Raw genomic sequence first — 26,927 nt, forward strand, 5'->3', positions numbered from 1 at the left:
GAAGAACAAGGGCAGGGGCCAAGGGCGCCCGGAACCAGCACGCCGGGAGTACAATCGCCCGCCAAAGCACAAGTTTGTCATGGGATTGGCAGACCTGATCGCCATTCCCAATATATCCGCTAGGTTGAAAGCGCCCGAGAAGGTGGGTGACAAGGTGCTGGGACCAAAGCCAGACGCCTGGTGTGAGTTTCACCAGGGCTTTGGCCACACCGTGGATTCGTGCTTGGCTTTAGGATACCAGCTCGACGATCTGGTCAAGAGCGGGTTCCTAAATGACTACCTGCTGGACAGAAGGACGGGGGGCGCGTCGAGCTCCCAACCAGCAGGTGGAGAGGCTCAGCAGCACGAGATGCCTACACACGGAGAAATCCACACCATCGCAGGAGGTTTCTCGGGTGGTGGATGCACCGCGTCACAGAGAAAGAAGTACGCGAGGTTTGTGATGACGGTGGACATGTTTGAAGATCACTCGCCGGACGTGGACATTACGTTCACAAAGCAAGATCTTCGGGACGTTGTGCCTCATGACAACGACCCCATAGTCATCTCGCTGATCACAGCAGGAAGGAAGGTCCACAGGGTTCTGGTGGATCAAGGAAGCTCGGCAGACGTGATGTTCTGGCCGACTTTCACGCAGTTGGAGCTACCCCTTGACCAGCTGAGGCCATATGGAGGGTGTTTGTATGGCTTCGCTGGTGACCAGGTGGAGGTCAGGGGGTACATCGAGTTGAGGACTACGTTTACGGATGAGGCGGGTTCGAGAACAGAGAAAATCAAATACCTTGTCGTAAACGCCCCTTCAGCATACAACATTCTGCTGGGAAGACCCACGCTCAACAGAATAGGCGCTATACCGTCGACCCGGCACATGAAGGTGAAGTTGCCGTCTATGGAGGGGGTGGTGATCACCATCAAATCCGACCAGAAAGAAGCGAAGAAGTGCTATGAGAATAGCCTGAAAAACAAAAGGTCTGTGAGTTACGTGACAACCACCCCGCCTCCTGGTGTGAAGCCCAGATCGACGGTAATAGAAGAGACCGTCGGGAGTGACGTAGTGATGGTGGACGCTGAGCTGGGGGAGGGGAACGCCGGTTTAGAGGAAGAAGAGGGCAAGGAATCGCCCTGAGGAAGCGAGGGAGCTGGGGATCGCCAGGGCGGTGATCGCCAGAGAAACCAGGCCAAAACCCGTCGAGCAGTGGCTCGAGAGAGAGATCGGAGGAAAGATTTTCAAGCTGGGAAGATCTCTGGAGGTCGAGCTCCAGGACCAGATCGCCAAGGTGATAGAGCGGCATCTGGATGCGTTTGCATGGTCCGCTTCGGACATGCCCGGGATCGATCCCGACTTCTTGTGCCATCATTTGGCAATGGACAACTTGGTGAGACCAGTGCGGCAGAGGAGGAGAAAGTTCAACGAGCAGAGGAGGCAGGCGATTAGAGACGAAACCCAGAAGCTCCTCGCTGCAGGCCACATCAGGGAAGTCCAGTACCCTGAATGGCTGGCAAATGTCGTACTGGTGAAGGAAAGTAATGGGAAGTTGCACATGTGCGTCGATTTCACTGATCTGAATAAGGCTTTCCCAAAGGACTCATATCCGTTACCAAGCATAGACGCCCTGGTGGATAGTGCTGCAGGGTGTAAGTTGTTGAGTTTCCTGGATGCCTTCTCGGGGTATAACCAGATCAAGATGCATCCCATGGATGAAGAGAAGATTGCCTTCATGACCGAGAGATCGTGCTACTGCTACAAGGTGATGCCGTTTGGGCTGAAGAACGCGGGGGCCACGTACCAAAGGTTGATGGATCGGGTACTTGCACCAATGCTGGGAAGGAATGTGCAAGCATACGTGGATGACATGGTCGTGACCTCGCCAGAGAAAAGCAAGCACGTTGCGGACTTGGAAGAGTTGTTCACTACGATCGCCAAGTTTAGGTTGAAGCTGAATCCCAAGAAGTGCATCTTTGGCGTGGAGGCTGGGAAGTTCCTGGGATTTCTCTTAACTGAAAGAGGAATAGAGGCCAACCCGGATAAGTGTGCCGCCATCCTGGCGATGAGGAGCCCGACCACTGTAAAGGAAGTACAACAGCTTACAGGTCGGATGGTCGCCCTGTCTCGCTTCGTGTCGGCCAGCGGAGAGAAGGGCCATCCATATTTCCAGTGTTTAAGGCGCAATAACAAGTTTGCCTGGACGAAGGAGTGTGAGGAAGCCTTCGTCAAGCTTAAGGAATATCTGGCGAGCCCGCCGGTTTTGTGCAAATCGCTGGTGGGAACCCCTCTCAGGTTGTATTTTGCTGTAACTGAGAGGGCGGTGAGTGCGGTGCTCGCCCATGACCAAGATCAGGCTCAAAAGCCTATTTATTTTGTTAGTAAGGTGCTGCAGGGCCCCGAAACGAGGTATTAGGCCCTGGAGAAGGCTGCACTGGCTGTGGTATTTTCGGCGAGGAGATTGCGCCACTATTTCCATAGCTTCACGATACTGGTGATGACCGACTTGCTTATCCAGAAGGTCTTGAAGAAGCCCGATGTTGCGGGAAGGATGGTGAAGTGGGCAGTGGAGCTGTCGGAGTTTGATATTAAGTATGAGCCCCGAGGTCCGATCAAGGGGCAGATCTTCGCAGATTTCGTGGTCGAGCTCTCGTCTGAAGTAGCACGAGTTGAAGGGGATGACTTCCGTTGGGTGCTTTCAGTGGACGGATCGTCGAACCAGCAAGGTAGCGGTGCTGGAGTCATCTTGGAGGGACCCAACGGCGTGCTGATTGAACAATCTTTGAGGTTTGCCTTCAAGGCCAACAACAATCAAGCAGAATATGAGGCGCTGATCGCCGGGATCTTGCTGGCCAAAGAGATGGGAGCTAGGGTGCTGATGGTAAAGAGTGACTCGCTGCTAGTCACGGGGCAAGTAACAGGCGAGTTCCAGGCTAAAGATCCACAAATGGCGGCTTACCTGGAGTATGTACAGGAATTGAAGAGTTCCTTTGCCTCCTTTGAAGTGGTGCATGTGCCCAGAGAGCAGAATGCCCGAGCTGACTTGCTAGCTAAGCTCGCCAGTTCAGGCAAGGGGGGTAGGCAGAGGACGGTGATTCAAGAAACTCTGAAAATGCCGAGAGCATTTGTAGCAGATCACCTGGTCCTTCAGATAAGTAAGTCGACGGAGAAAGCGCCGAGGAGTCACAGATCCCTGACTCAGGAGACCTTGAGGTCGCCAAGAATAAGAGCATGTCGGGGAGAGAAGGTGAACATGACGCAGATCTGCACGACCCATGAGCCAGACACCTGGGTAACACAGTACAAGCGGTGCCTGGCGGATGACCTTCTCCCGCTGGATCCGACGGAGGCTAGGAAGATAAAGAAGAATTCTAGCAAGTTCACAATGATTGATGGCGAGCTGTACAGGTTTGGGTTCACTCACCCACTCCTGGAATGTGTGCATGGCGAGAAATGTACAAGAATTATGGCAGAGCTCCATGAAGGGATATGTGGAAGCCATGTCGGGGGTCGAGCTCTGGCCGCAAGGACTCTCCGTGCAGGTTACTACTGGCCAACAATGAGAGAAGATTGCAAGAGGTATGCGCAGTGCTGCAAGCAATGCCAGCAGCACGCCGATTGGCACAAGGCGCCTCCCGAGGAGTTGAAGTCGATTTACAGCCCTTGGCCGTTTCATACATGGGGAATCGACATCCTTGGACCGTTTCCCCTGGCGATCAGGCAGATGAAGTACTTGGTGGTGGCGATCGAATATTTCACCAAGTGGATCGAAGCAGAACCAGTGGCCCAGATCACCGCACACAAGATCGAAGGTTTCGTGTGGAAGAACATTGTGTGCCGGTTTGGTGTGCCCAAGCGCCTGGTGTCGGACAATGGGACTCAGTTTGCGAGTCACCTGTTGAAGAAGCTGTGTGAAGGGGTGGGAATTCAACAAGTGTTTGCATCCGTCGAGCACCCTCAGACGAATGGCCAAGTAGAGTCAGCCAATCGGGTGTTGCTAAGAGGTTTGAAGAGAAGACTAGAGAAAGCCAAAGGAAGTTGGGCTGAGGAGGTACCCCGTATAGTCTGGGCATACCACACCACCGAGCAGTCAGGAACCCATGAGACCCCGTTCAGCTTGGTCTATGGGTGCGACGCAATGATTCCAATAGTGATCTAGGAGAGCTCGCCGAGATTCCAAAACTTCGTGGAGGAAGACTCGAATGAGGAGAGAAGGTTGAACCTGGACCTACTGGATGAGGTCAGGGAAGAGGCGAGATTAAAAGCTGAGGCGGTGAAGAGAAGGATTGAACGAAGATATAACTCGAAGGTGATGCTGAGACAGTTCAGAGAGGGCGACCTGGTGATGAGGAAAGCCCACTAGTACGAGATGGAGAATAAGCTGTCGCCTAAGTGGACGGGACCGTTCAGAATAACCGAGGCGCTCGGGAACGGCGCCTACCGCTTAGAAACATTGGAAGGAGGGGCGATTCCTCGCACTTGGAACGCCACGCACCTCAAGTTATATTACAGTTGAGAACTTTGTAAGTAAAATAAACACGAAGAGCTTTACAATGTTTCTATTAAAACAGTTTGAAGGGGGCATTCTTTTTTCCCTAAGGAGGGTTTTTAATGAGGCCACCCAATAAAGAAGAGTTTTCGAAGTTTAAGGTGTTTCAGATTGCATGCTTGTTGTTTTCCAAAAGTTTTGAAGAAAGACCTTGTCACTTATATGTGATTTAAGGCAAGTTAAAGATATATTGCATGCTCTCTAAAAAGTTTCTAAGTCCCCATCGTCTTTCGGCGATTGGCGGCATCAGTTAAAGTTAAAGTCCTCATCGTCTTTCGGCGATCGGAGGCACCAGTTAAAAGACCTCAACGCCCTCGCGCGTTCTGAGGCGAGTTAAAGACCTCCTCGCCGTCGAGTGAGTGCAGGCGAGGAAGAGTAAAAAGTCCTCAGTGCTTCTAGAGGAAAGAAGATGTAGCCTCTGGGGCAATGTAGAGGCACCAGTGAAAAGTCCTCAGTGTTTCTGGGGGAGAGATGATGTAGCCCCTGGGGCAATGTAGAGGCGCCAGCAAAAAGTCCTCAGTGTTTCTAGGGGAGAGGAGATGTAACCCCTGGGGCAATGTAGAGGCACGAGATAAAGACCTTCTCGCCGATGAGCGAGTTCAGCCGAGTTAAAGACCTTCTCGCCGATGAGCGAGTTCAGGCGAGTTAAAGACCTGCTCGCCGATGAGCGAGTTCAGGCAAGATAAAATCCTTCTCGTCCCGAACGAGTTCAGGTATGGTGTAAAGGGTGGAAGAAGTTTGGAGGGTGGCTAAGGTAGGTTCGAAGAGAACGCCTAGCCACCCGGTCTTTTCTTCTGAAGCTCAGGGAGGTAGAGAAGGATCCGAAAGGCGCCTCTGCCCCCAGATAAAGGAACAATGGCCAAGTTATGAAGGCAGGAGGAAGCTAATATCGCCAAGAGTATTTGGCGACCGGGAAAAATGCAAACAATAGCGAGAAAGTCAAGACCCGTTTTGACAAGGCAGATCAGATGAGCGGTGTCTTAAGCCATTAGTTGAGCTGAAGTTCGTTATTTGAAGAGCGATTTCACGCTAAGGTTCATTACCTTTAGGTTACAAGTTGTTAGAGTGTTTTATTCGGAAGTCGGTGGTTCGAAGCAGTTAAGTATATAATTGCGCTTACAAAGTTACTAAGTTAATTTCTTTGAAGTAAATTATACAAGGAGAGATAAAGCAGACAAAGAGGTTATAAGAAGAAGCGCAAAGACTTTATCATAAAGTAAACACCAGTTCAGAATACATGTACAGAAAAAGGGAAAGGCTATTACAATTATGTATAAGGAGAAAAGCATAAGAATCGTGGATGGAGGGAAGCAATCAATCTTCAGAAGGAACAACCTTCCCGTCCACCACCTCATTGTTGAGAGACACCATGGAAAGGTCCAAGTCGGGGTACAGGCAAGCGAACTGTTCCCGGGCGGCCTCGAATCCAGCAGCGAGAATCTGGGCAGAGCTCAGCTCAAGTTCTTGAATCTGTTTCTTTAGCCCCTCGTTCTGCTGCTTCAGCTCGTCAGCTTGTTTCTTAAGTTCTTCAATTGTTTCCCGAGCTTGAAGAAGGTCTTCAGTAACCTTCTTGGATTCCGCCTGCACCTGGGCCAGCTCTGCGGCGACCTTCCCGTTCTCTTCGTTGGCTTCGGCAAGCTTGGCCATGGTGTCGTCTCTCTCCTTTTCCACCTTCCCCAAGAAGACCTCCCGATCGGCTGACCTTTTCTCGAGGTTCTTTACCCTGGCGGCGTCTGCTTTGATCAATGCCTCCAGGTCAGCTACTTTGACGCGATAGGGTACCAGCTTGCTCTCCAGCTCAATCTTCTCTTGAGCCAAGAGATGCACCTTATGGCGTAGATCGGTGGCCTCCTTGCGTGCCACCCGGAGCTCAGTGCTCATAGCATCTTCCACTCGGGAGTGATCGATCTCAGCGAGCGTCAGATTGCAGGATAACCTCTCCGCCTCAATCCTTATGGAGCAATTCTCAGTTCGGAGTGTGAAGATGTCATCCTGGAGCTTCCTGGTGGAACTTTCCACAGCTTTGGATATGATGGAGGGGAAATCCTCCGCCATCATCTTCAATTTTGCTGAGAAGGGCTCCCACACCCTCTTGACCTCAAGAGAGAGGTTTGCTTGTGGAGGCACCGGGGGGGCTTGTTGTTGGTTCTCGCCGCCACCTTCTTGAATTGGTTGTGGAATGGGTGCTTCTTGGCGTGGTGGCGACGTCGGGGATTCAGTGATGAGGATTGGAGAGTTGTGAGCACCTTCATCCCCGACTGGTGCAGCGTTTGCAGTTGAGGCGTGTGAAGGAGGACCCCCTCCAGCTGATACATAAGGCGTGGAGGCGCTCGGGGGGTTCTCCATGAAGTTAGGCTCGACGGCCTCAACCACAGGAAGTGCGGATGCCAGAGGAACCGCTTGGACTGGCGAGGTGGGAGCTGGGGCAGGAAGCAATGTTGGAGGTGGAGCTGGTGTGGAAGGTGGTGTTGATGTCAGAGGAGGAGGTGGGGCAGATGGTGAAGAAGGCGCCACCCTCTTCCTCTTGATGATGAGGCCATCTTCAGTCGCCTCATCGTCTTCTTCTTCTTCCTCATGAACCACTTGAGGGGTTTTCCTCTTTGGTTTCCTGAGGATAAGCTTTTTGCGCTGATTGGCGGGTTGGGCCTCGGAAGGAGCTGGGCCTTTCGGTGGCGATCTGCCCTGTGCAGCGGCGATCTCCACCACTGACTTTGGCACAGTCTGGGAACCCGACGCCAACCCGTGGGCTCGGGCGAGCGCCCTCAGTTCAGCAAGTTTTCCCTGCCCAACATGCGATCTGCATAATGCAAAGATACATGGGTTAGCTCAGAGAGAAAAATAAATGCATAAGTCAGTATGCAACAAAAGCAGATAAGTGATGCAGAAAATAAAACCAAAGTCTTGTGCACAATAGACAAGACGCCCAGAAACAGTTAGCAGAAGTAATGTCAAGGTAATGACTTAGACGTTGAGGTGAGTTCTAACCTATGCGAACTTCGAGTTGATCTTCGAAGAACTCGTAGGAGATGAGCGTAGTGGTGAGGAAGGTAATGTTGGCGTCTGCCACACTCTTCCAGAAGAAGCACAGATCCTTGTCCAAAGCACCCATGCTGTCAGGACTCCTTGGCCTCCTGAAGCTTCCCTTGGACTCTTTATTCCCCTTGTTTACCCAATACAAGGGGAAGCCGTCGAGCAGTGAGGCGTCCTTGTCGTTTGGGCGCACCTGGACAAACTTGCCCTTCCAGTCTTTGTAAGATTGCTGGAAGATAGAGAGGATTGACCTCCCAGCAATCCCGTTAAGACTCACCCACAGGCGATCTCCTGGGTGCTTGGATTCAAAAAGGAAGAGAAAGACGTCCACTGACGCTGGTAGCCCCAGATGGTCGCACATGATTTGGAATGCCTGCACGAACGCCCAGCTGTTGGGGTGAAGCTGAGCAGCAGCGATGTCGAGCTCGGTAAGTAGCTCCCTTTAAAAACGAGTGAAGGGAAACCTAAGTTTCACCTTCTTGAACAGAGTGGTGTATACGAAGCAGAACAACCCACCGTCGTTCCCTTTGTCGTCGACGCACACTGGCATGTCGGGGGAGCAAGGTAGCACCATCATCTTGTCGTCATGCTCCTTGTGGAACGACAGGTGCGGCTCGTCCCCTTTCTTCAAACGAAGAACTGCCCCAGTAGAGTTTACTGAAGAAGTTTCCTTCAACAAGGTCGGGGTGGCCCATGGATATAATTTTTTGAAGTCGGGGGAAGGAACGGAGGCACCTCTGGCAACCGGTGGCGTAGCCTGAGCCAGGTCAGGACGGGAGGTTGCAGGCCTCTCAGCCAGGGAAGAAGAAGCACCAGGTGCTCGTAGGGGGTTGTGTGCTTGAGATGAAGGGTTTCGTGACGAGGGAGGAGGATTTGGGGTGATCTTTGAGCGAGCCATCGTGGAAGCTGCAAAGGAAAAGGAAAAGAAAAGGTGATCAGGGTTCGCAGAGGCTGACTCGATCGTGAAAGAAGGGTGAAAAACGAACGAACGAAGGTTCGTTGTAACGAAGACGAAGCCCTAAGTTACGAGAAAGGAGAAATAGAAAAAACAGCCCACAGCGTATGCACCAGACAGTTAATGGATGATGCGAATCGGTTAAAATGCAGGAAAAATCAGCAGAAGAAGTAAAGGGAGTACCTTTTTGTGATCGGAAGAACAATGAAGGAAGTAGAGGATTCAGGGGGTTGAAGAGCGTCGTGAGCTTTTGCAAAAGAAACTTGGAGCGCTTGAGGAAACAAAGAAAGTGATGGAACAGTGGAGTGAAATGGGTTTAAGGGTTTTTCGAATGGGTTTGGGAAGCGCAAACGACAATTAAAGGTAACCGTTGATGAAGCCACGTGTCGAGCGATTGGAGGAGTGTTTGGTTGAGCGTCAGGAAAGGAGAAAGTACAACCGCTTGGAATTCTGCGCCAGCGCCACGTAGATCGGCATTGACGTGACTCCTTTAGTCTTTTCGCTAGACAAGTCTTCGCTTAAGACTGGGGGGCTTGTGTACCGCCCTGGTAGTCGGAAGTGATGACGTGGCATCAAGCTATTGTATAGGCGTGTTGATGGGACACCTGGCTGGCAGAAGGGAAGGAAGTCGGGGGGGGCTCGTGTAGTCGCCAGTTATTAAGTTGGCGTGCTCCGATCTCCAGCACACCAGAACCGGCGGTCACCGGGTTAAAGTTGAAGTCGCCAGATATGAATCCAGGCGACCAAGTGATTAGAGATCGCTGAAATAAGGACATCGCCGAAGATGAAGGCAGATAGACATTTCCCAGCTGGCCAGAGGATGAGGTCGGGGGATAGCTTGCTTGAGCATACACGGTGAAACAGGTGGTGCAGAGCATGAAGGCGGCCGGCGAGACCACAGGGAAGGTGTGTACGAAGGCACCTTGACTCGCCAATCCAGTAGAGATCGCGCTCCAAGACAACTATGCACTGAGTAGTATCATGCATAAGTAACTTAGCCAAAGGAGAGTCAGAGGTAACGCCCAAGTCAAGGATGCTCCAGATGAAGGCACGTGTACGGCTGGATGCAAGCCACGTGTCCAGGTGTGTAACTGCCAGGAGAGAGAAAGTGTTCAGGTATATAAGAGTTTCCCAACGAACTTCTGAGGTACGCACGTTCAGATTGTCTTCTTTACGCTTGCGAGTTCTTTAGTATATTGAGAGAGAGAACTGGTTCACGGTTCCTTAGAGTTCTTGAGTGTTACTCTTAGTAATTGGTGGTTCAGTCACTGACTTGGGCGTTGGAGTGCGATCGGCCGCAGCGGCGCCGTTTCGTCTTTTGCAGGTTCTTGAGGTGGATCGCAGTGAAGGACGGAGGCAAGCGCGGCGCTCCAGCGTTTTGGTCAACAGGCTATATCAAAAACGATCGTGAAATAGTGTTGTGTATCGAGTTATCGCGTTCGAGGTCCAACCATTTTGAAATTGAAGTCCACCTGCAAACCCATATAGGTAATGATCGCGCTACACATGACAGGTGGGATCATACCAACACTAATGCACCGGATCCCTTCAGAACTCCGCAGTGAAGCGTGTTTGGGTGAGAGTAGTACTAGGATGGGTGACCTACTGGGAAATCGTCGTGTTGCACTTCTTTTTGTATTTTTTTTTTCTGTTTTGTTTTTCTTCTTCTTCCTGGCCTAGACAGTCAAACCATGAGTTCACCTTTTTTATGCTTTTTTTGGCTGACCTCTAAATAAAAATCTTAAAGTACCTACAAAAACGATCGTGAAATAGTGTTGTGTAGCGAGTTATCGCGTTCGAGGTCCAAACATTTTGAAACTGAAGCCCACGTGCAAACCCATTTAGGTATTGATCGCGCTACGCTTGACAGGTGCGATCATACCAGCACTCATGCACCGGATCCCATCAGAACTCCGCAGTCAAGCGTGCTTGGGCTAGAGTAGAACTAGGGTGGGTCACCTCCTGGGAAGTCCTCGTGTTGTACTTCTTTTTGTATTTCTTTTTGTGCTTTTTTTTTGCTGACCTCTAAATAAAAATCTTCAAGTACCTATAAAAACGATAGTGAAATAGTGTTGTGTAGCGAGTTATCGCGTTCGAGGTCCAACCATTTTGAAACTGAAGCCCACTTGCAAACCCTTATAGGTAATGATCGCGCCACGCTTGACAGGTGCGATCATACCAGCACTAATGCACCGGATCCCATCAAAACTCCGAAGTTAAGCGTGCCTGGGCGTGAGTAGTACTAGGATAGGTGACCTCCATGGAAGTCCTCGTGTTGCAGTTCTTTTTGTATTTCTTTTTTGCGTTCTGTTTTTCTTTTCTTCCAGGCCTAGACAGTCAAACCATGAGTTCACCTTTTTTGGGCTTTTTTTTTTGCTGACCTCTAAATAAAAATCCTAAAGTACCTACAAAAACGATCGTGAAATAGTGTTGTGTAGCGAGTTATCGCGTTCGAGATCCAACCATTTTGAAACTGAAGCCCACCTGCAAACCCATATAGGTATTGATCGCACTACGCTTGACAGGTGCGATCATACCAGCACCAATGCACCGGATCCCATCAGAAATCCGCAGTCAAGCGTGCTCGGGCGAGAGTAGTACAAGGATGGGTGACCTCCTCGGAAGTCCTCGTGTTGCACTTCTTTTTGTATTTCTTTTTTGTGTTCTGTTTTTCTTCTTCTTCATGGCCTAGAGAGTCAAACCATGAGTTCAACTTTTTTGTGCTTTTTTTTTTGCTGACCTCTAAATAAAAATCTTAAAGTACCTACAAAAACGATCGTGAAATAGTGTTGTATAGCGAGTTATCCCGTTCGAGGTCCAACCATTTTGAAACTGAAGCCTACCTGCAAATCCATATAGGTATTGATCGCGCTACGCTTGACAGGTGCCATCATACCAGCACTAATGCACCAGATCCCATCAGAACTCCGCAGTCAAGCGTGCTTGGGTGAGAGCAGTACTAGGTTGGGTGACCTCCTCAGAAGTCCTCGTGTTGTACTTCTTTTTGTATTTCTTTTTTTCTTCTTCTTCCTGGCCTAGACAGTCAAACCATGAGTTCACCTTTCTGTGCCTTTTTTTTTGGTGACCTCTAAATAAAAATCTTCAAGTACCTATAAAAACGATCGTGAAATAGAGTTGTGTAGCGAGTAATTGCGTTCGAGGTCCAACCATTTTGAAATTGAAACCCACCTGCAAACCCATATAGGTCTTGATCGCGCTACGCTTGACAGGAGCGATCATACCAGCACTAATGCACCGGATCCCATCAGAACTCCGCAGTGAAGCGTGCTCGGGCGAGAGTAGTGCTAGGATGGGTGAGCTCCTGGGAAGTCTTCGTGTTGCACTTCGTTTTGTATTTCTTTTTTCTGTTCTGTTTTTCTTCTTCTTCCTGGCCTAGACAGTCAAACCATGAGTTCACCTTTTTTGTGCTTTTTTTTTTGCTGACCTCTAAATAAAAATCTTCAAGTACCTACAAAAACGATCTTGAAATAGTGTTGTGTAGCGAGTTATCGCGTTCGAGGTCCAACCATTTTGAAACATAAGCCCACCTGCAAACCCATATAGGAATTGATCGCGCTACGCTTGACAGTTGCGATTCTAACAGCACTAATGCACCGGATCCCATCAAAACTCCGCAGCTAAGCGTGTTTGGGCGAGAGTAGTACTAGGATGGGTGACCTACTGGGAAATCGTCGTGTTGCACTTCTTTTTGTATTTCTTTTTTGTGTTCTGTTTTTCTTCTTCTTCCTGGCCTAGACAATCAAACCATGAGTTCACCTTTTTTGTGCTTTTTTTTTGCTCACCTTTAAATAAAAATGTTGAAGTACCTATAAAAACGATCGTGAAATAGTGTTGTGTAGCGAGTTATCGCGTTCGAGGTCCAACCATTTTGAAACTGAAGCCCAACTGCAAACCCATATAGGTTATGATCGCGCTACGCTTGAAAGGTGCGATCATACCAGCACTAATGCACCGGATCCCATCAGAACTCCGCAGCTAAGCGTATTTGGGTGAGAGTAGTACTAGGATGGGTGACCTACTGGGAAGTCCTCGTCTTGAACTTCTTTTTGTATTTCTATTTTGTGTTCTGTTTTTCTTCTTCTTCCTGGCCTAGAAAAGTCAAACCATGAATTCACCTTTTTTGTGCTTTTTTTTTCTGACCTATAAATAAAAATCTTCATGTACCTACAAAAACGATCGTGCAATAGTTTTGTGTAGCGAGTTATCGCGTTCGAGGTGCAACCATTTTGAAACTGAAGCGCACCTGCAAACCCATATAGGTATTAATCGCACTACGCTTGACAGGTGCGATCATACTAGCACTAATGCACCGGATCCCATCAGAACTGCGCAGTTAAGCGTGTTTGGGCGAGAGTAGTACTAGGATGAGTGACCTACTGGGAAATCGTCGTGTTGCACTTCTTTTCGTATTTCTTTTTTGTGTTTTGTTTTTCTTCTTCTTCCTGGCCTAGACAGTCAAACCATGAGTTCACATTTTTTGTGCTTTTTTTTTTGCTGACCTCTAAATAAAAATCTTAAAGTACCTACAAAAACGATCGTGAAATAGTGTTGTCTAGCGAGTTATCGCGTTCGAGGTCCAACCATTTTGAAACTGAAGCCCACCTGCAAACACATATAAGTATTGATCGCACTACGCTTGACAGGTGCGATCATACCAGCACTAATGCACCGGATCCCATCAGAACTCCGCAATGAAGCGTGGTCGGGCGAGAGTAGTTCTAGGATGGCTGACCTCCTGGGAAGTCCTAGTGTTGCACATCGTTTTGTATTTCTTTTTTGTGTTTTGTTTTTCTTCTTCATCCTGGCCTAGACAGTCAAACCCTGAGTTCACCTTTTTTGTGCTTTTTTTTTGCTGACCTTTTAATCAAAATCTTAAAGTAGCTACAAAAACTATCAGGAATTAGTGTTGTGTAGCTAATTATCGCGTTCGAGGTCCAACCATTTTGAAACTGAAGCCCACCTGCAAACCCATATAGGTATTGATCGCGCTACGCTTGACAGGTGCGATCATACCAGCACTAATGCACTGGATCCCATCAGAACTCCGCAGATAAGCGTGCTAGGGCGATAGTAGTACTAGGATGGGTGACCTCCTGTGAAGTCCTCGTGTTGCACTTCTTTTTGTATTTGTTTTTTGTGTTCCGTTTTTCTTCTTCTTCCTGGCCTAGACAGTCAAACCATGAGTTCGCCATTTTTGTGCATTTTTTCTGCTGACCTCTAAATAAAAATCTTAAAGTACCTACAAAAACGATCGTGAAATAGTGTTGTGTAGCGAGTTATCGTGTTCGAGGTCCAACTATTTTGAAACTGAAGCCCACCTGCAAACCCATATAGGTATTGATCGCGGTACGCTTGACAGGTGCGATCATACCAGCACTAATGCACCAATCCCATCAGAACTCCGCAGTCAAGCGTGCTGGGGCGAGAGTAGTACTAGGATGGGTGACCTCCTAGGAAGTCCTCATGTTGCACTTCTTTTTGTATTTCTTTTTTGTGTTATGTTTTTCTTCTTCTTCCCGGCCTAGACAGTCAAACCATGTGTTCGCCTTTTTTGTGCTTTTTTTTTTGCTGACCTCTAAATAAAAATCTTAAAGTACGTACAAAAACGATCGTGAAATAGTGTTGTGTAGCGAGTTATCGCGTTCGAGGTCCAACCATTTTGAAACTGAAGCCCACCTGCAAACCCATATAGGTATTGATCGCGCTACGCTTGACAGATGCGATCATACCTGATGTGATTCCACTAGCACAATTAGAATGATTCTTGACATTCTTAGGAATCATCTTAAGTTGGTTATGAGATATACACTTTATCATAGAATTGGATCAAGTATGAACAAGAACTCACCAAAACTAGTGCCAAAACACAAACTCATATGGAAGTTCCAATTATTGTCAAATTGAACCGATTAAAATGAAAGGAAAATCAATTGCACCGAATAGAATTGACATGGAACTGAAATGAACCGATTAAAATGAACTAAAAGGCAACAATACTGAAAAGAAGTGCTGGAAATGTAAAAGCACCGAACCAAAATTCAAAATAGAAGAAGAGCAGCTGCTGGAAAATGAAAGTGCCGAACCAAAACACAAGAACACAAACTTAAGACATGAATATCAAAAGAGAAGGAAGGAAGGAGAAGAGAAAGCTCATGAAGATGGATGTATGGTTGGATGATCACGCCACTAGGAGGATGGAGACTCCAAGATAAGTGTGCAAGCCGCCACTTGAGGTAACCATGGAACCATCAAGATAAGACTAGTGAAGAAGGCACAAAGCTCTCCAATGCTCTCTCAAAAATTGAGTATAGTTTCTCTAATTAAAATTCAAATTTGAAATGTACAAGGGCAACACCTATATTTATAGCCTAGAGGTGCTGAAAATCAAACTAAAAGAATTCCAAAATTCCCTTCTAAAAGCTCTAGAACCGGCGCCTAAACCAAGCATGAGGAAGGTGTGACCTCTTCTCTCACTTTGCCACCTCCTTATTTACTCCTACACCTATCTACTAACGCACCCCCCCTCCCTCCTAAGACTCTTAACTAAAGACTAAAAGATGCTTTAACAATAGAGGTTTCTAATGTTTCCCTCTAAGCACCTTCAACCAGAGAAATTACAAAAAGAGTAAATAAATGTCCCCTAGCTCCTAAAGCTTTGAACATGCTTCTTGTAAGCCTTTGTGGTGGGCTTTGACCTCCATAGGCGTCCTCCATTTGAGCCTCTACCTCTTCTTGATCTTGGTGATTGGCCTCCATGTCCACTTGAGCTTGATCTCCATCATACTCCCCGATTTGGAGAGAATTCGACCACGAATTCTGGAGACCTGCAGAAAAAGGAGTTAGATCACTGACATTAAAAGTATGACTACCTAAGAATGTATCAGGCATATCTAACTCATAAGCATTGTCATTAATGCTCTTGAGGATTTGGAAAGGTCCATCCCCTCGAGGCATTAGTTTGGACTTCCTTTGAGTAGGAAAACGATCCTTTCTCAAGTGAAGCCAAACCCAATCTCCCTCATCAAACAACAATGATTTTCTCCTTTTATTGGCAAATTCAGCTTACTTGCCAACCTTCTTCTCAATTCTCTTCTTGATGTCTTTATGCAAAGTTTTCACAAAAGAAGCTTTTTCATCCCCATCTTTGCACAAGACATCTCCAAGAAGGGGAATAGGAAGAAGATCAAGAGGTGTTAAAGGGTTAAACCCATAGACAACCTCAAAAGGAGAATGGGAGGTGGTAGAATTTACTACACGATTATATGCAAACTCAACATGGGGTAGTAAATTCTCCCACACTCTAGGATTCCCCGAAATAAAACATCTCAATAGTTGTCCCAAAGTTCTATTTACCACCTCGGTTTGACCATCAGTTTGTGGGTGGCAAGTGGTAGAAAATAAAAGCTTAGTCCCAAGCTTGCCCCACAAGGTCTTCCAAAAGTGACTCAAGAACTTGGGATCTTTATCGGACACAATAGATCTAGGGATCCCATGCAAGCGAACCAGTTCTTGGAAGAAGAGGTTCGCAATGTGGCATGCATCATCCTCCCTTAAGACACTCTTGATAGATGAGAGAAAAATCAAGGTCATCATGATAAAGTTCCTTAATGTGATCAAAACCAAGATATTGAGAGCTTAAAAGATTTAGCAAAGTGTATCTTCTAGAAAGAGCATCCGCCACAATGTTTACTTTGCCTTGCTTGTGTTTGATCACATAAGGAAATTGCTCAATGAATTCCACCCACTTAGCATGCCTCTTGTTAAGCTTGTTTTGGCTTTTCAAATATTTAAGAGATTCATGATCACTATGTATCATAAACTCTTTGGGAAAAAGATAGTGTTGCCAAGTAAACAAAGCCCTAACAAGTGCATATAATTCTTTATCATAGGTGGAATAATTGAGATGACTTCCCTTCAATTTCTCACTAAAATAGGCTATGGGGTGGCCCTCGTGAAGGAGAACAGCCCCAATACCTATGCTTGAAGCATCACACTCAATCTCAAATGTCTTAGTGAAATTAGGAAGGGCCAAGATGGGAGCATTAGTCAATTTTTCTTTCAAAGTTTCAAAAGCTTTTTGTTGTGCTTCTCCCCATTGAAAGACCACATCCTTTTTCACTATGTCATTGAGTGGTGCGGCATGGTACCAAAGTTTGGGACAAATCTTCTATAGAAAGAACCAAGTCCATGAAAACTTCGGACCTCATTCAAAGATTTCGGTGTAGGCCAATTTTGAATGGCCATCACCTTTGTTTTGTCCACATGGACCCCTTTGCAACTCACAACAAACCCTAGGAATTCTATATGATCAAGAGCAAACATACATTTAGCAAGATTAGCATACAAATGTTCCTTCCTAAGGGTTTCTAAAACTTGCCTAACATGCAACCTATGGTCATCCAAAGATAAGCTATAAATGAGAATGTCATCAAAGTAAACAACAACAAACTTACCAATGAATGGTCTAAGAACATGATGCATGAGGCGCATGAAGGTACTTGGTGCATTAGTTAGACCAAAGGGCATGACTAACCACTCATATAAACCAAAGTTGGTCTTAAAAGCCGTCTTCCATTCATCACCCGGTTTGATACGGATTTGATTGTAGCCGCTTTTAAGATCAATCTTTGAAAAGATTTTGAACCATGTACCCAACAAATCATCTAGTCTAGGTATGTGATGCCTATACTTAATTGTTATGTTATTGATGGCCCTACAATCCGAACACATTCGCCATGTGCCATCCTTTTTTGGCACTAAGATGATAGGCATAGCACAAGGACTCATGCTATCTTGAACCCACCCTTTCTCAATCAAAGCCTCAACTTGTTGGCGAATTTCCTTGGTTTCACTTGGATTGGTCCTATATGCTGGACGGTTTGGTAAAGAAGAACCCGGTATCAAATCAATTTGGTGCTCAATCCCTCTCAAAGGTGGAAGTCCATTTGGAGGATGATGGAAACCATCCAGCCACATACATCCACATAATGATGATGAAGAAGAAGCATTGGATTTGAGGACAAATCCTTTTCAAGAGGGAGGGGATGATGGAAAAGGCCCAAGCCGATGATAGAAAAAGCCCAAGCCCAAGCCCAAATACAAGTTCAAGCTTCAACTCAAGCCCAACAAATAGTAGATATGGGCAAACTAAGCATCATTGGATGTCTTTCTTTTGTAATTACTTTTGAGTATTTTTAGTAGAACATAAAGGGAGGTGTAGATATAAATATAAGAGGTGCAAATGTATAAAGCTAAGTCACACCTTCCATGTGACACAAAAGAAGGTGTAGGTATAGATTTAGGAGGTGCCAAATATAGAAACCAAGTCACACTTCCCTTGTGACTAGGAATTGGCTCCAAATTCAAATGCTTCTCATTTGAATTTCCCTCCACTTTCTTTTTAATTTCCAGCCCCCTAAACACTATAAATAAGAGGGCTTGGCTCATGTATTTGCAAGATTAATTGAATAGTGAAATGCTGCCAAAATTGTGCCATTCTCACTCCTTGCCTAAACTCTCTTAGGAATAGGCTTTTAATCTTCAAACCTTTCACCACCTTCAAAGGGGCTGGCTGAACCTCCCCATTTCCACACTCTTCATGCACCTTCAAGGTCACCATAGCTCCTAGGAGGATCTTGCACATCTCAATCCATAGCTTCCGCACCATTTTTCACAACATCCAAGAAGAGCTCCATGAATTTGCCATCAGAGGATCTTGAAACACATCTTGAAACTCTTCTACCAAATTTTCCAAGCAATGAGGACTATGAACAAGTGATTCTACTTTAAGAGTTCTAGGGATGGCTAAAAAAAGAGGATGATGAGCCACTATTTCCCTTTCAATTTCACGCCTAGACACAAGGAGTGTAGGCTTAGAACTCTTATCTTTTTTATCTTTTTCACTCTCCCTCTTTTTTTTCATGATAACTTGGTCCTCATGGACTTCTCTTGGAGAGAGAGATTTTAAAGTAACCTTGTGACCATGGAATTCAAAAGAAAGTTTTTTGGTAAAGCCATCATGTAAAACTTTTCTATCAAATTGCCAAAGCCTTCCCAAAAGAACATGAGTGGCTTCCATGGGCACAACATCACATAATACCTCATCTTTGTATTTTCCAATGGAGAAATGGATGAGGACTTGTTTATTTACAACTATTTCTCCTACTTCACTAAGACATTGTAATTTGTAGGGCTTTGTATGAGATATAGTAGGCAATCCAAGCTTATCTACTACTCTTGTACTAGCCACATTTGCACAACTACCCCCATCCACTGTCAAAGAGCAAATGTTTTTTTGAATAAGACATCTTGTATGGAAAATATTTTCCGTTTGACTTTCATCAAAAGGTTGTGAAACTTGTCCAAGAAGTCTTCTCACAACTAACAAATCCCCTTCAAGTGGACATTCACTCTCTTCCTCACTAGATGCACTAGAATGCAATGAATGCTTAGGAGAATCCGAATCATGCTCACTCACTACAATGCCTTCATGCATGTACATACTTCGTTTGGAAGGGCAATTAGCAGCTATATGACCATAACCCATACATTTAAAACATTTAGTATTAGACGTTCTAGTGGGTGATTTAGGCCTAGAGGTAGATGGCTTAGTTTCCTTGGGTTTGAAAGAAGAATCTTTGGAAGGAAATTTAGAAAAAGACTTTTTGTTCCTCCAAGACTTGTTGTAGTAACCATCATTGGGAGCATTTTTGAAATAATTTTTCTTAGCAAGTTGCACTTCCACCTTCATTGCAAGATGAACTAAAGAACCCAATGATGAATACTCTTGTAACTCAACAATGTCTTGAATATCCTTCCTAAGACCACTCACAAACCTAGCAATCATAGGTTCCTCACTTTCTTCTAATTCAATTTTAAGCACAAGCGTCTCTAGCTCCTTATAATATTCATCCACATTTAGCGTGCCTTGTTGAAACCGTTGGAGTCTCAACATGAGGTCTTTCCTAAAATGTGGGGGCACAAATCTAGCGCGCATGTGATCCTTTAAAGAGTTCCAAGAGTCCATGGGAGGACCCTTGTGATAGATAATGTCCTTTACAACACCATGCCACCATTTCATGGCATAATCACTAAACTCTAAGGTGGCTAGCTTAAGCTTATGCTCATCTTGGATCTCATGGATCTCAAAAATTTGTTCACACTTAGCCTCCCAATCTAAATATACATTAGGATCACTAGAGCCATTAAAACAAGGAAGCTTGACCGAAGGAAGCCTAGACTTTGCGTCTTGGTAGAAGCCATTGCCGTAGTGTTGTCTTTCCCCTTGGTGATGATGTCTTTGTCCATGAAATTGTGGTGGATTTCTCCTTCTCCTATGCTCTTCTTCACGGCCAAAATCATTTGAAGAGGCTCTTGTTGAAGGTCTATGTGAATGATGCTCATCATGGATAGAAGGAGATGGTCTAGCTTGTTGCACCTCCATCTTTTGCATTTTCTCTTCCAAGGGTCTAATGGTTCGTTGTGCTTCATGTAATTCACCAAGGATTGAAGCTTTGGAAGAAGAATGTTGCTTGTAGGATGCATCACTTGAAAATCCAGCCATGTGTAATTAAAAACAGAAAACACACAAAAACAGTAAACAAGTCAAGAAACAAAATTAGCAAAAACAGTGAGCTTGGCAATGAAAGTGCCGAAGTGAATTTGGGCAGAAAAAGGGTCACTCTCAAAGAAATAATGTCCTTGCACCAATCTGATCTTGAGGTCTTGGAATCCTCAAATGAAAGATGTCAAAGCAAGCACACCAATCTCAAAGCCAACCACTACAAAACTAATGAAACAGTAAAGACAAACAAGAAAAAGTATAAACAAAGAAAGGCTAGAACAAAAGGAATACTAGATGTTTGACAAACTCAAAGATTAATGAACAAAAGACAAGCAAGAAAATTAAAGAAATCAATGAGAAAGTAGGCACACAAAAGAATACTTAAAGAAAAGCACTAGAGTAGATGAAGAAAACAAAAATTTAGCTACTGGAAAATATTTTTTTATGCAAACTGTGCTTGATGTTCACCGATTTAACTGGAATGATATAGAGCGAACTGGATTATGAAATTTTAACCACACAAACTTCAAGATGTTAAATCAATAATGGCACTGGAATCACTTAAAAACAGTAAGCCAATTAATTGAGATAAATTTTTCAAAATCGCTGCCAGATTACCGTATTTTTTCGGCAGAATTGTACACTTTTTGTATTTTATTTATCATTTTTTGTGTACTTTGAATTTTTGAATAATTATTTTTTCTACTATTTTCTAACACTTGGAATATCAAAAATCCAGAATTTCAGAATTTTCCAGTGATTAAATCAATTGAAATAAGGAAAAATAGTAAGCACGTTTTCAGAAACAGAGGAATCCTAATAGGAATGAAAAACAGAATTATGAACTAGCAAAGACATAATGGAAAATGATGTATAGGAACTTGTATAGGTCTAGAATACAAGCATGAACTCAAACTAAAACAGAAAATGCACAAAGGATCAATATCAAATTCAGAAAATTATATGACACTAAAGCAAGAAACAACAAAATCAATAAAAGTACTACAAGAAGTGATGACAATTATGGAAAAACAAGACTAAGACAAAACTTGTATGGATTTAAAAAGGAAAATACTCAAACATATGATAGGCAAAAGAATTAAAACAGCAAGTAAACTCAAATAAGCCTAAAACAGAACATTAAATTGCAAGAAATTAAAGAGCTCTTGAAATTAAAGTGCTACACAACTAAAAAATTAAACAAGAACACACCTAAACTCATGATACCACATGATGTGATTCCACTAGCACAATTTTAATGATTCTTGACATTCTTAGGAATCATCTTGAGTTGGTTATGAGATAGACACTTTATCATAGAATTGGATCAAGGTTCTATGAACAAGAACTCACCAAAACTAGTGCCAAAACACAAACTCATATGGAAGTTCCAATTATTGTCAAATTGAACCGATTAAAATGAAAGGAAAAGCAATTGCACCGAATAGAATTGACATGGAACTGAAATGAACCGACTAAAATGAACTAAAAGGCAAGAATACTGAAAAGAAGTGCTGGAAATGTAAAAGCACCGAACCAAAATTCAAAATAGAAGAAGAACAGCTGCTGGAAAATGAAAGTGCCGAACCAAAACAAAAGAACACAAGCTTAAGATATGAATATCAAAAGAGAAGGAAGGAAGGAGAAGAGAAAGCTGATGAAGATGGATGTATGGTTGGATGATCACGCCACTAGGAGGATGGAGACTCCAAGATAAGTGTGCAAGCCGCCACTTGAGGTAACCATGGAACCATCAAGATAAGACTAGTGAAGAAGGCACAAAGCTCTCCAATGCTCTCTCAAAAATTGAGTATAGTTTCTCTAATTAAAATTCAAATATGAAATGTACAAGGGCAACACCTATATTTATAGCCTAGAGGTGCTAAAAATCAAACTAAAAGAATTCCAAAATTCCCTCCTAAAAGGTCTAGAACCGGCGCCTAAACCAAGCATGAGGAAGGTGTGACCTCTTCTCTCACTTTGGCACCTCCTTATTTACTCCTACACCTATCTACTAACGCACCCCCCCTCCTAAGACTCCTAACTAAAGACTAAAAGATGCTTTAACAATAGAGGTTTCTAATGTTTATCTCTAAGCACCTACAACCAAAGAAATTACTAAAAGAGAAAATAAACGTCCCCTAGCTCCTAAAGCTTTGAATATGCTTCTTGTAAGCCTTTGAGGTGGGCTTTGACCTCCATGGGCGTCCTCCATTTGAGCCTCTACCTCTTCTTGATCTTGGTGATTGGCCTCCATGTCCACTTGAGCTTGATCTCCATCAATACCAGCACTAATGGACCGGATCCCATTAGAACTCCGCAGTCAAGCGTGCTTAGGCGAGAGTAGTACTAGGATGGGTGACCTCCTGGGAAGTCCTCGTGTTGCACTTCTTTTTGTATTTCTTTTTTGTGTTCTGTTTTTCTTCTTCTTCCTGGCCTAGAGAGTAAAACCATGAGCTCATCTTTTTTGTGTTTTTTTTTTTTTTGCTGACATCTAAATAAAAATCTTAAAGTACCTACAAAAACGATCGTGAAATAGTCTTGTGTAGCGAGTTATCGCGTTCGAGGTCCAACCATTTTGAAACTGAAGCCCACCTGCAAACCCATATAGGTATTGATCGCGCTACGCTTGACAGGTGCGATCATACCAACACTAATGCACCGGATCCCATCAGAACTCCGCAATCAAGCGTGCTTGGGCGAGAGTAGTACTAGGATGGGTGACCTCCTGGGAAGTCCTCGTGTTGCACTTCTTTTTGTATTTCTTTTTTGTGTTCTGTTTTTCTTCTTATTCTTGGCCTAGACACTCAAACCATGAGTTCACCTTTATTGTGCTTTTTATTTGCTGACCCATAAATAAAAATATTAAAGTACCTACAAGAACGATCGTGAAAGTGTTGTGTAGCGAGTTATCGTATTCAAGGTCCAACCATTTTGAAACTGAAGCCCACCTGCAAACCCATATAGGTATTGATCGTGCTACGCTTGACAGGTGCGATCATACCAGCACTAATGCATCGGATCCCATCAGAACTCCGCAGTTAAGAGTGCTTGGGCGAGAGTAGTACTAGGATGGGTGACCTCCTAGGAAGTCCTCGTGTTGCACTTCTTTTTGTATTTCTTTTTTGTATTCTGTTTTTCTTCTTATTCTTGGCGTAGACACTCAAACCATGAGTTCACCTTTATTGTGCTTTTTATTTGCTGACCCATAAAAAAAAATCTTAAAGTACCTACAAAAACGAACGTGAAAGTGTTGTGTAGCGAGTTATCGTATTCAAGGTCCAACCATTTTGAAACTAAAGCCCACCTGCAAACCCATATAGGTATTGATCGTGCTACGCTTGACAGGTGCGATCATACCAGCACTAATGAATCGGGTCCCATCAGAACTCCGCAGTTAAGATGGCTTGGGCGAGAGTAGTACTAGGATGAGTGACCCGCTAGGAAGTCCTCGTGTTGCACTTCTTTTTGTTTTTCTTTTCTTTGTTCTGTTTTTCTTCTTTTTCATGGCCTAGACAGTCAAACCATGAGTTCACCTTTTTGTGCTTTTTTTTTGCTGACCTCAAAATAAAAAACTTAAAGTACCTACAAAAACGATCGTGAAATAGTGTTGTGTAGCGAGTTATCGCGTTCGAGGTCCAACCATTTTGAAACTGAAGCCCACCTGCAAACCCATATAGGTATTGATCGCGCTACGCTTGACAGGTGTGATCATACCAACACTAATGCACCGGATCCCATCAGAACTCCGCAGTCAAGCGTGCTTTGGCGAGAGTAGTACTAGGATGGGTGACCTCCTAGGAAGTCCTCGTGTTGCACTTCTTTTTGTATTTCTTTTTTGTGTTCTGTTTTTCTTCTTATTCTTGGCCTAGACACTCAAACCATGAGTTCACCCTTATTGTGCTTTTTATTTGCTGACCCATAAATAAAAATCTTAAAGTACCTACAAAAACGATCGTGAAATTGTTGTGTAGCGAGTTATCGTATTCAAGGTCCAACCATTTTGAAACTGAAGCCCACCTGCAAACCCCTATAGGTATTGATCGTGCTACGCTTGACAGGTGCGATCATACCAGCAGTAATGCATCGGATTCCATCAGAACTCCGCAGTTAAGAGTGCTTGGGCGAGAGTAGTTCTAGGATGAGTGACCTGCTAGGAAGTCCTCGTGTTGCACTTCTTTTTGTTTTTTCTTTTCTTTGTTCTGTTTTTCTTCTTCTTCATGGCCTAGACAGTCAAACCATGAGTTCACCTTTTTTGTGCTTTTTTTTTTGCTGACCTCAAAATAAAAAACTTAAAGTACCTACAAAAACGATCGTGAAATAGTGTTGTGTAGCGAGTTATCGCGTTCGAGGTCCAACCATTTTGAAATTGAAGCCCACATGCAAACCCATATAGCTATTGATCTCGCTACACTTGACAGGTGCGATCATACCAGCACTAATGCACCGGATCCCATCAGAACTCCGCAGTGAAGCGCGCTTGGGTGAGAGTAGTACTAGGTTGGGTGACCTCCGGGGAAGTCCTCGTGTTGCACTTCTTTTTGTATTTGTTTTTTGTGTTATGTTTTTCTTCTTCTTCCTGGCCTAGACAGTCAAACCATGAATTCACCTTTTTTGTGCTTTTTTTTTGCTGACCTCTAAATAAAAATCTTAAAGTACCTACAAAAACGATAGTGAAATAGTGTTGTGTAGCGAGTTATCGCGTTTGATGTCCAAACATTTTGAAACTGAAGCCCACCTGCAAACCCATGTAGGTATTGATCGCGCTACATTTGGCAGGTGCGATTATACCAGCACTAATGCAACGGATCCCATCAGAACTCCGCAGATAAGCGTGCTTGGGCGAGAGTAGTACTAGGATGGGTGACCTCCTGGGAAGTTCTCGTGTTGGATTTCTTCTAGTTTTTCTTTTAGGTGTTCTGTTTTTCTTCTTCTTCCTAGCCTAGACAGTCAAACCGTGAGTTCACCTTTATTGTGCTTTTTATTTGCTGACCCATAAATAAAAATCTTAAAGTACCTACAAAAACGATCGTGAAAGTGTTGTGTAGCGAGTTATCGCATTCGAGGTCCAACCATTTTGAAACTGAAGCCCACCTGCAAACCCCTATAGGTATTGATCGTGCTACGCTTGACAGGTGTGATCATACCAGCACTAATGCATCGGATCCCATCAGAACTTCGCAGTCAAGCGTGCTTCGGCGAGAGTAGTACTAGGATGGGTGACCTCCTGGGAAGTCCTCGTGTTGCACTTCTTTTTGTGTTTCTTTTTTGTGTTCTGTTTTTCTTCTTCTTCCTGGCCCGGACAGTCAAACCATGAGTTCATCGTTTTTGTGCTTTTTTTTTGCTGACCTCTAAATAAAACTTTTAAAGTACCTAACAAAACGATCGTGAAATAGTGTTGTGTAGCGAGTTATCGCGTTCGAGGTCCAACCATTTTGAAACTGAAGCCCACCTGCAAACCCATATTGGTATTGATCACGTTACGCTTGACGGGTGCGATCATACCAGCACTAATGCACCGGATCCCATCAGAACTCCGCAGTGAAGCGTGCTTGGGCGAGAGTTGTACTAGGATGGGTGCCCTCCTGGGAAGTCCTCGTGTTGCACTTCTTTTTGTATTTCTTCTTTGTGTTCTGTTTTTCTTCTTCTTCCTGGCCCGGACAATCAAACCATGAGTTCACCTTTTTTGTGCTTTTTTTTTGCTGACCTCTAAATAAAAATCTTAAAGTACCTAAAAAAACGATCGTGAAATAGTGTTGTGTAGCATGTTATCGCATTCGACGTCCAACCATTTTGAAACTGAAGCCCACCTGCAAACCCATATAGGTATTGATCGCGCTACGCTTGACGGGTGTGATCATACCAGCACTAATGCAAGGGATCCCATCAGAACTCCGCAGTTAAGGGTGCTTGGGCGAGAGTAGTACTAGGATGGGTGACCTCCTGGGAAGTCCTCGTGTTGCACTTCTTTCTGTATTTCTTTTTTGTGTTCTGTTTTTATTCTTCTTCCGGGCCTAGACAGTCAAACCATGAGTTCACCTTATTTGTTCTCTTTTTTTGCTGACCTCTAAATAAAAATCTTAAAGTACCTAAAAAAACGATCGTGAAATAGTGTTGTGTAGCGAGTTATCGCGTTCGAGGTCCAACCATTTTCAAACTGAAGTCTACCTGCAAACCCATATAGGTATTGATCGCGCTACGCTGATCATACCAGCTCTAATGCACCGGATCCCATCAGAACTCCGCAGTTAAGCGTGCTTGGGTAAGAGTAGTACTAGGATGGGTGACCTGTTGGGAAATTCTCGTGTTGCATTTCTTTTTGTATTTATTTTTTGTGTTCTGTTTTTCTTCTTCTTCCTGGCCTAGACAGTCAAACCATGAGTTCACCTTTTTTGTGCTTTTTTTTTGCTGACCTCTAAATAAAAATTTTAAAGTACCTAACAAAATGTATTGCCCATGTAGTCGGAATTGATGACGTGGCCGCAAGCAATAGTATAGGCGTGTTGAACGGGACACCTGGCTGGTAGAAGGGAAGGACGTCGGGAGGCTCGTGTGATCGGCAGTCGATTAAGTTGGCGTGCTCCGATAGCATATCTAAATCGGCGGTCACCAGGTTTGTGTCGTAGTCGCCGGATGCGAACCCAGGCGACCAAATGATCAGAGATCGCCGAGAGGAGGACATCGCCGAAGGATCAGGAAAGCTTGTTCCAGGCTTTCAAAGCAAAGGATGAAGTCGTCAGATCGTCATTCCCTAGCTGGCCAAAGGTTGAGGTCGGGGAACAGCTTACCTGAGCATGCACAGTGAAGTAAGTAAAGTAGAATATAA

General features: G+C 44.7%; 4 non-coding genes and 20 pseudogenes across 4 annotated transcripts; all 24 read left to right on the forward strand.

Annotated features, from left to right (window-relative positions):
• Positions 1 to 10,028: 10,028 nt before the first annotated feature.
• Positions 10,029 to 10,147, forward strand: LOC137819790 (5S ribosomal RNA; annotated as a pseudogene).
• Positions 10,148 to 10,385: 238 nt separating this feature from the next.
• LOC137819800 (5S ribosomal RNA) lies at positions 10,386 to 10,504 on the forward strand (annotated as a pseudogene).
• Positions 10,505 to 10,682: 178 nt separating this feature from the next.
• On the forward strand, positions 10,683 to 10,801 carry LOC137819778 (5S ribosomal RNA; annotated as a pseudogene).
• A 239-nt stretch (positions 10,802 to 11,040) lies between these two features.
• Positions 11,041 to 11,159, forward strand: LOC137819963 (5S ribosomal RNA; annotated as a pseudogene).
• Positions 11,160 to 11,399: 240 nt separating this feature from the next.
• LOC137819826 (5S ribosomal RNA) lies at positions 11,400 to 11,518 on the forward strand (annotated as a pseudogene).
• A 227-nt stretch (positions 11,519 to 11,745) lies between these two features.
• LOC137819785 (5S ribosomal RNA) lies at positions 11,746 to 11,864 on the forward strand (annotated as a pseudogene).
• Positions 11,865 to 12,104: 240 nt separating this feature from the next.
• On the forward strand, positions 12,105 to 12,223 carry LOC137819847 (5S ribosomal RNA; annotated as a pseudogene).
• A 239-nt stretch (positions 12,224 to 12,462) lies between these two features.
• Positions 12,463 to 12,581, forward strand: LOC137819811 (5S ribosomal RNA; annotated as a pseudogene).
• A 239-nt stretch (positions 12,582 to 12,820) lies between these two features.
• Positions 12,821 to 12,939, forward strand: LOC137819834 (5S ribosomal RNA; annotated as a pseudogene).
• A 240-nt stretch (positions 12,940 to 13,179) lies between these two features.
• LOC137819857 (5S ribosomal RNA) lies at positions 13,180 to 13,298 on the forward strand (annotated as a pseudogene).
• A 239-nt stretch (positions 13,299 to 13,537) lies between these two features.
• LOC137819950 (5S ribosomal RNA) lies at positions 13,538 to 13,656 on the forward strand (annotated as a pseudogene).
• Positions 13,657 to 13,895: 239 nt separating this feature from the next.
• Positions 13,896 to 14,013, forward strand: LOC137819850 (5S ribosomal RNA; annotated as a pseudogene).
• An 8,360-nt stretch (positions 14,014 to 22,373) lies between these two features.
• LOC137819856 (5S ribosomal RNA) lies at positions 22,374 to 22,492 on the forward strand (annotated as a pseudogene).
• Positions 22,493 to 22,735: 243 nt separating this feature from the next.
• LOC137819929 (5S ribosomal RNA) lies at positions 22,736 to 22,854 on the forward strand. The gene has a single exon (XR_011082489.1). It is a non-coding gene; the product is annotated as a 5S ribosomal RNA (ribosomal RNA).
• A 237-nt stretch (positions 22,855 to 23,091) lies between these two features.
• On the forward strand, positions 23,092 to 23,210 carry LOC137819840 (5S ribosomal RNA). Its single transcript, XR_011082452.1, has one exon. It is a non-coding gene; the product is annotated as a 5S ribosomal RNA (ribosomal RNA).
• A 237-nt stretch (positions 23,211 to 23,447) lies between these two features.
• LOC137819863 (5S ribosomal RNA) lies at positions 23,448 to 23,566 on the forward strand (annotated as a pseudogene).
• Positions 23,567 to 23,804: 238 nt separating this feature from the next.
• On the forward strand, positions 23,805 to 23,923 carry LOC137819962 (5S ribosomal RNA; annotated as a pseudogene).
• Positions 23,924 to 24,160: 237 nt separating this feature from the next.
• Positions 24,161 to 24,279, forward strand: LOC137819829 (5S ribosomal RNA; annotated as a pseudogene).
• Positions 24,280 to 24,520: 241 nt separating this feature from the next.
• LOC137819943 (5S ribosomal RNA) lies at positions 24,521 to 24,639 on the forward strand. The gene has a single exon (XR_011082502.1). It is a non-coding gene; the product is annotated as a 5S ribosomal RNA (ribosomal RNA).
• Positions 24,640 to 24,878: 239 nt separating this feature from the next.
• Positions 24,879 to 24,997, forward strand: LOC137819966 (5S ribosomal RNA; annotated as a pseudogene).
• A 237-nt stretch (positions 24,998 to 25,234) lies between these two features.
• On the forward strand, positions 25,235 to 25,353 carry LOC137819967 (5S ribosomal RNA; annotated as a pseudogene).
• Positions 25,354 to 25,592: 239 nt separating this feature from the next.
• On the forward strand, positions 25,593 to 25,711 carry LOC137819886 (5S ribosomal RNA). Its single transcript, XR_011082469.1, has one exon. It is a non-coding gene; the product is annotated as a 5S ribosomal RNA (ribosomal RNA).
• Positions 25,712 to 25,950: 239 nt separating this feature from the next.
• LOC137819934 (5S ribosomal RNA) lies at positions 25,951 to 26,069 on the forward strand (annotated as a pseudogene).
• A 228-nt stretch (positions 26,070 to 26,297) lies between these two features.
• LOC137819851 (5S ribosomal RNA) lies at positions 26,298 to 26,417 on the forward strand (annotated as a pseudogene).
• Positions 26,418 to 26,927: the final 510 nt, after the last annotated feature.

The sequence above is a fragment of the Phaseolus vulgaris genome, chromosome 10 (assembly GCF_051622355.1).
Source record: "Phaseolus vulgaris cultivar YP4 chromosome 10, ASM5162235v1, whole genome shotgun sequence".
NCBI lineage: Eukaryota > Viridiplantae > Streptophyta > Magnoliopsida > Fabales > Fabaceae > Phaseolus > Phaseolus vulgaris.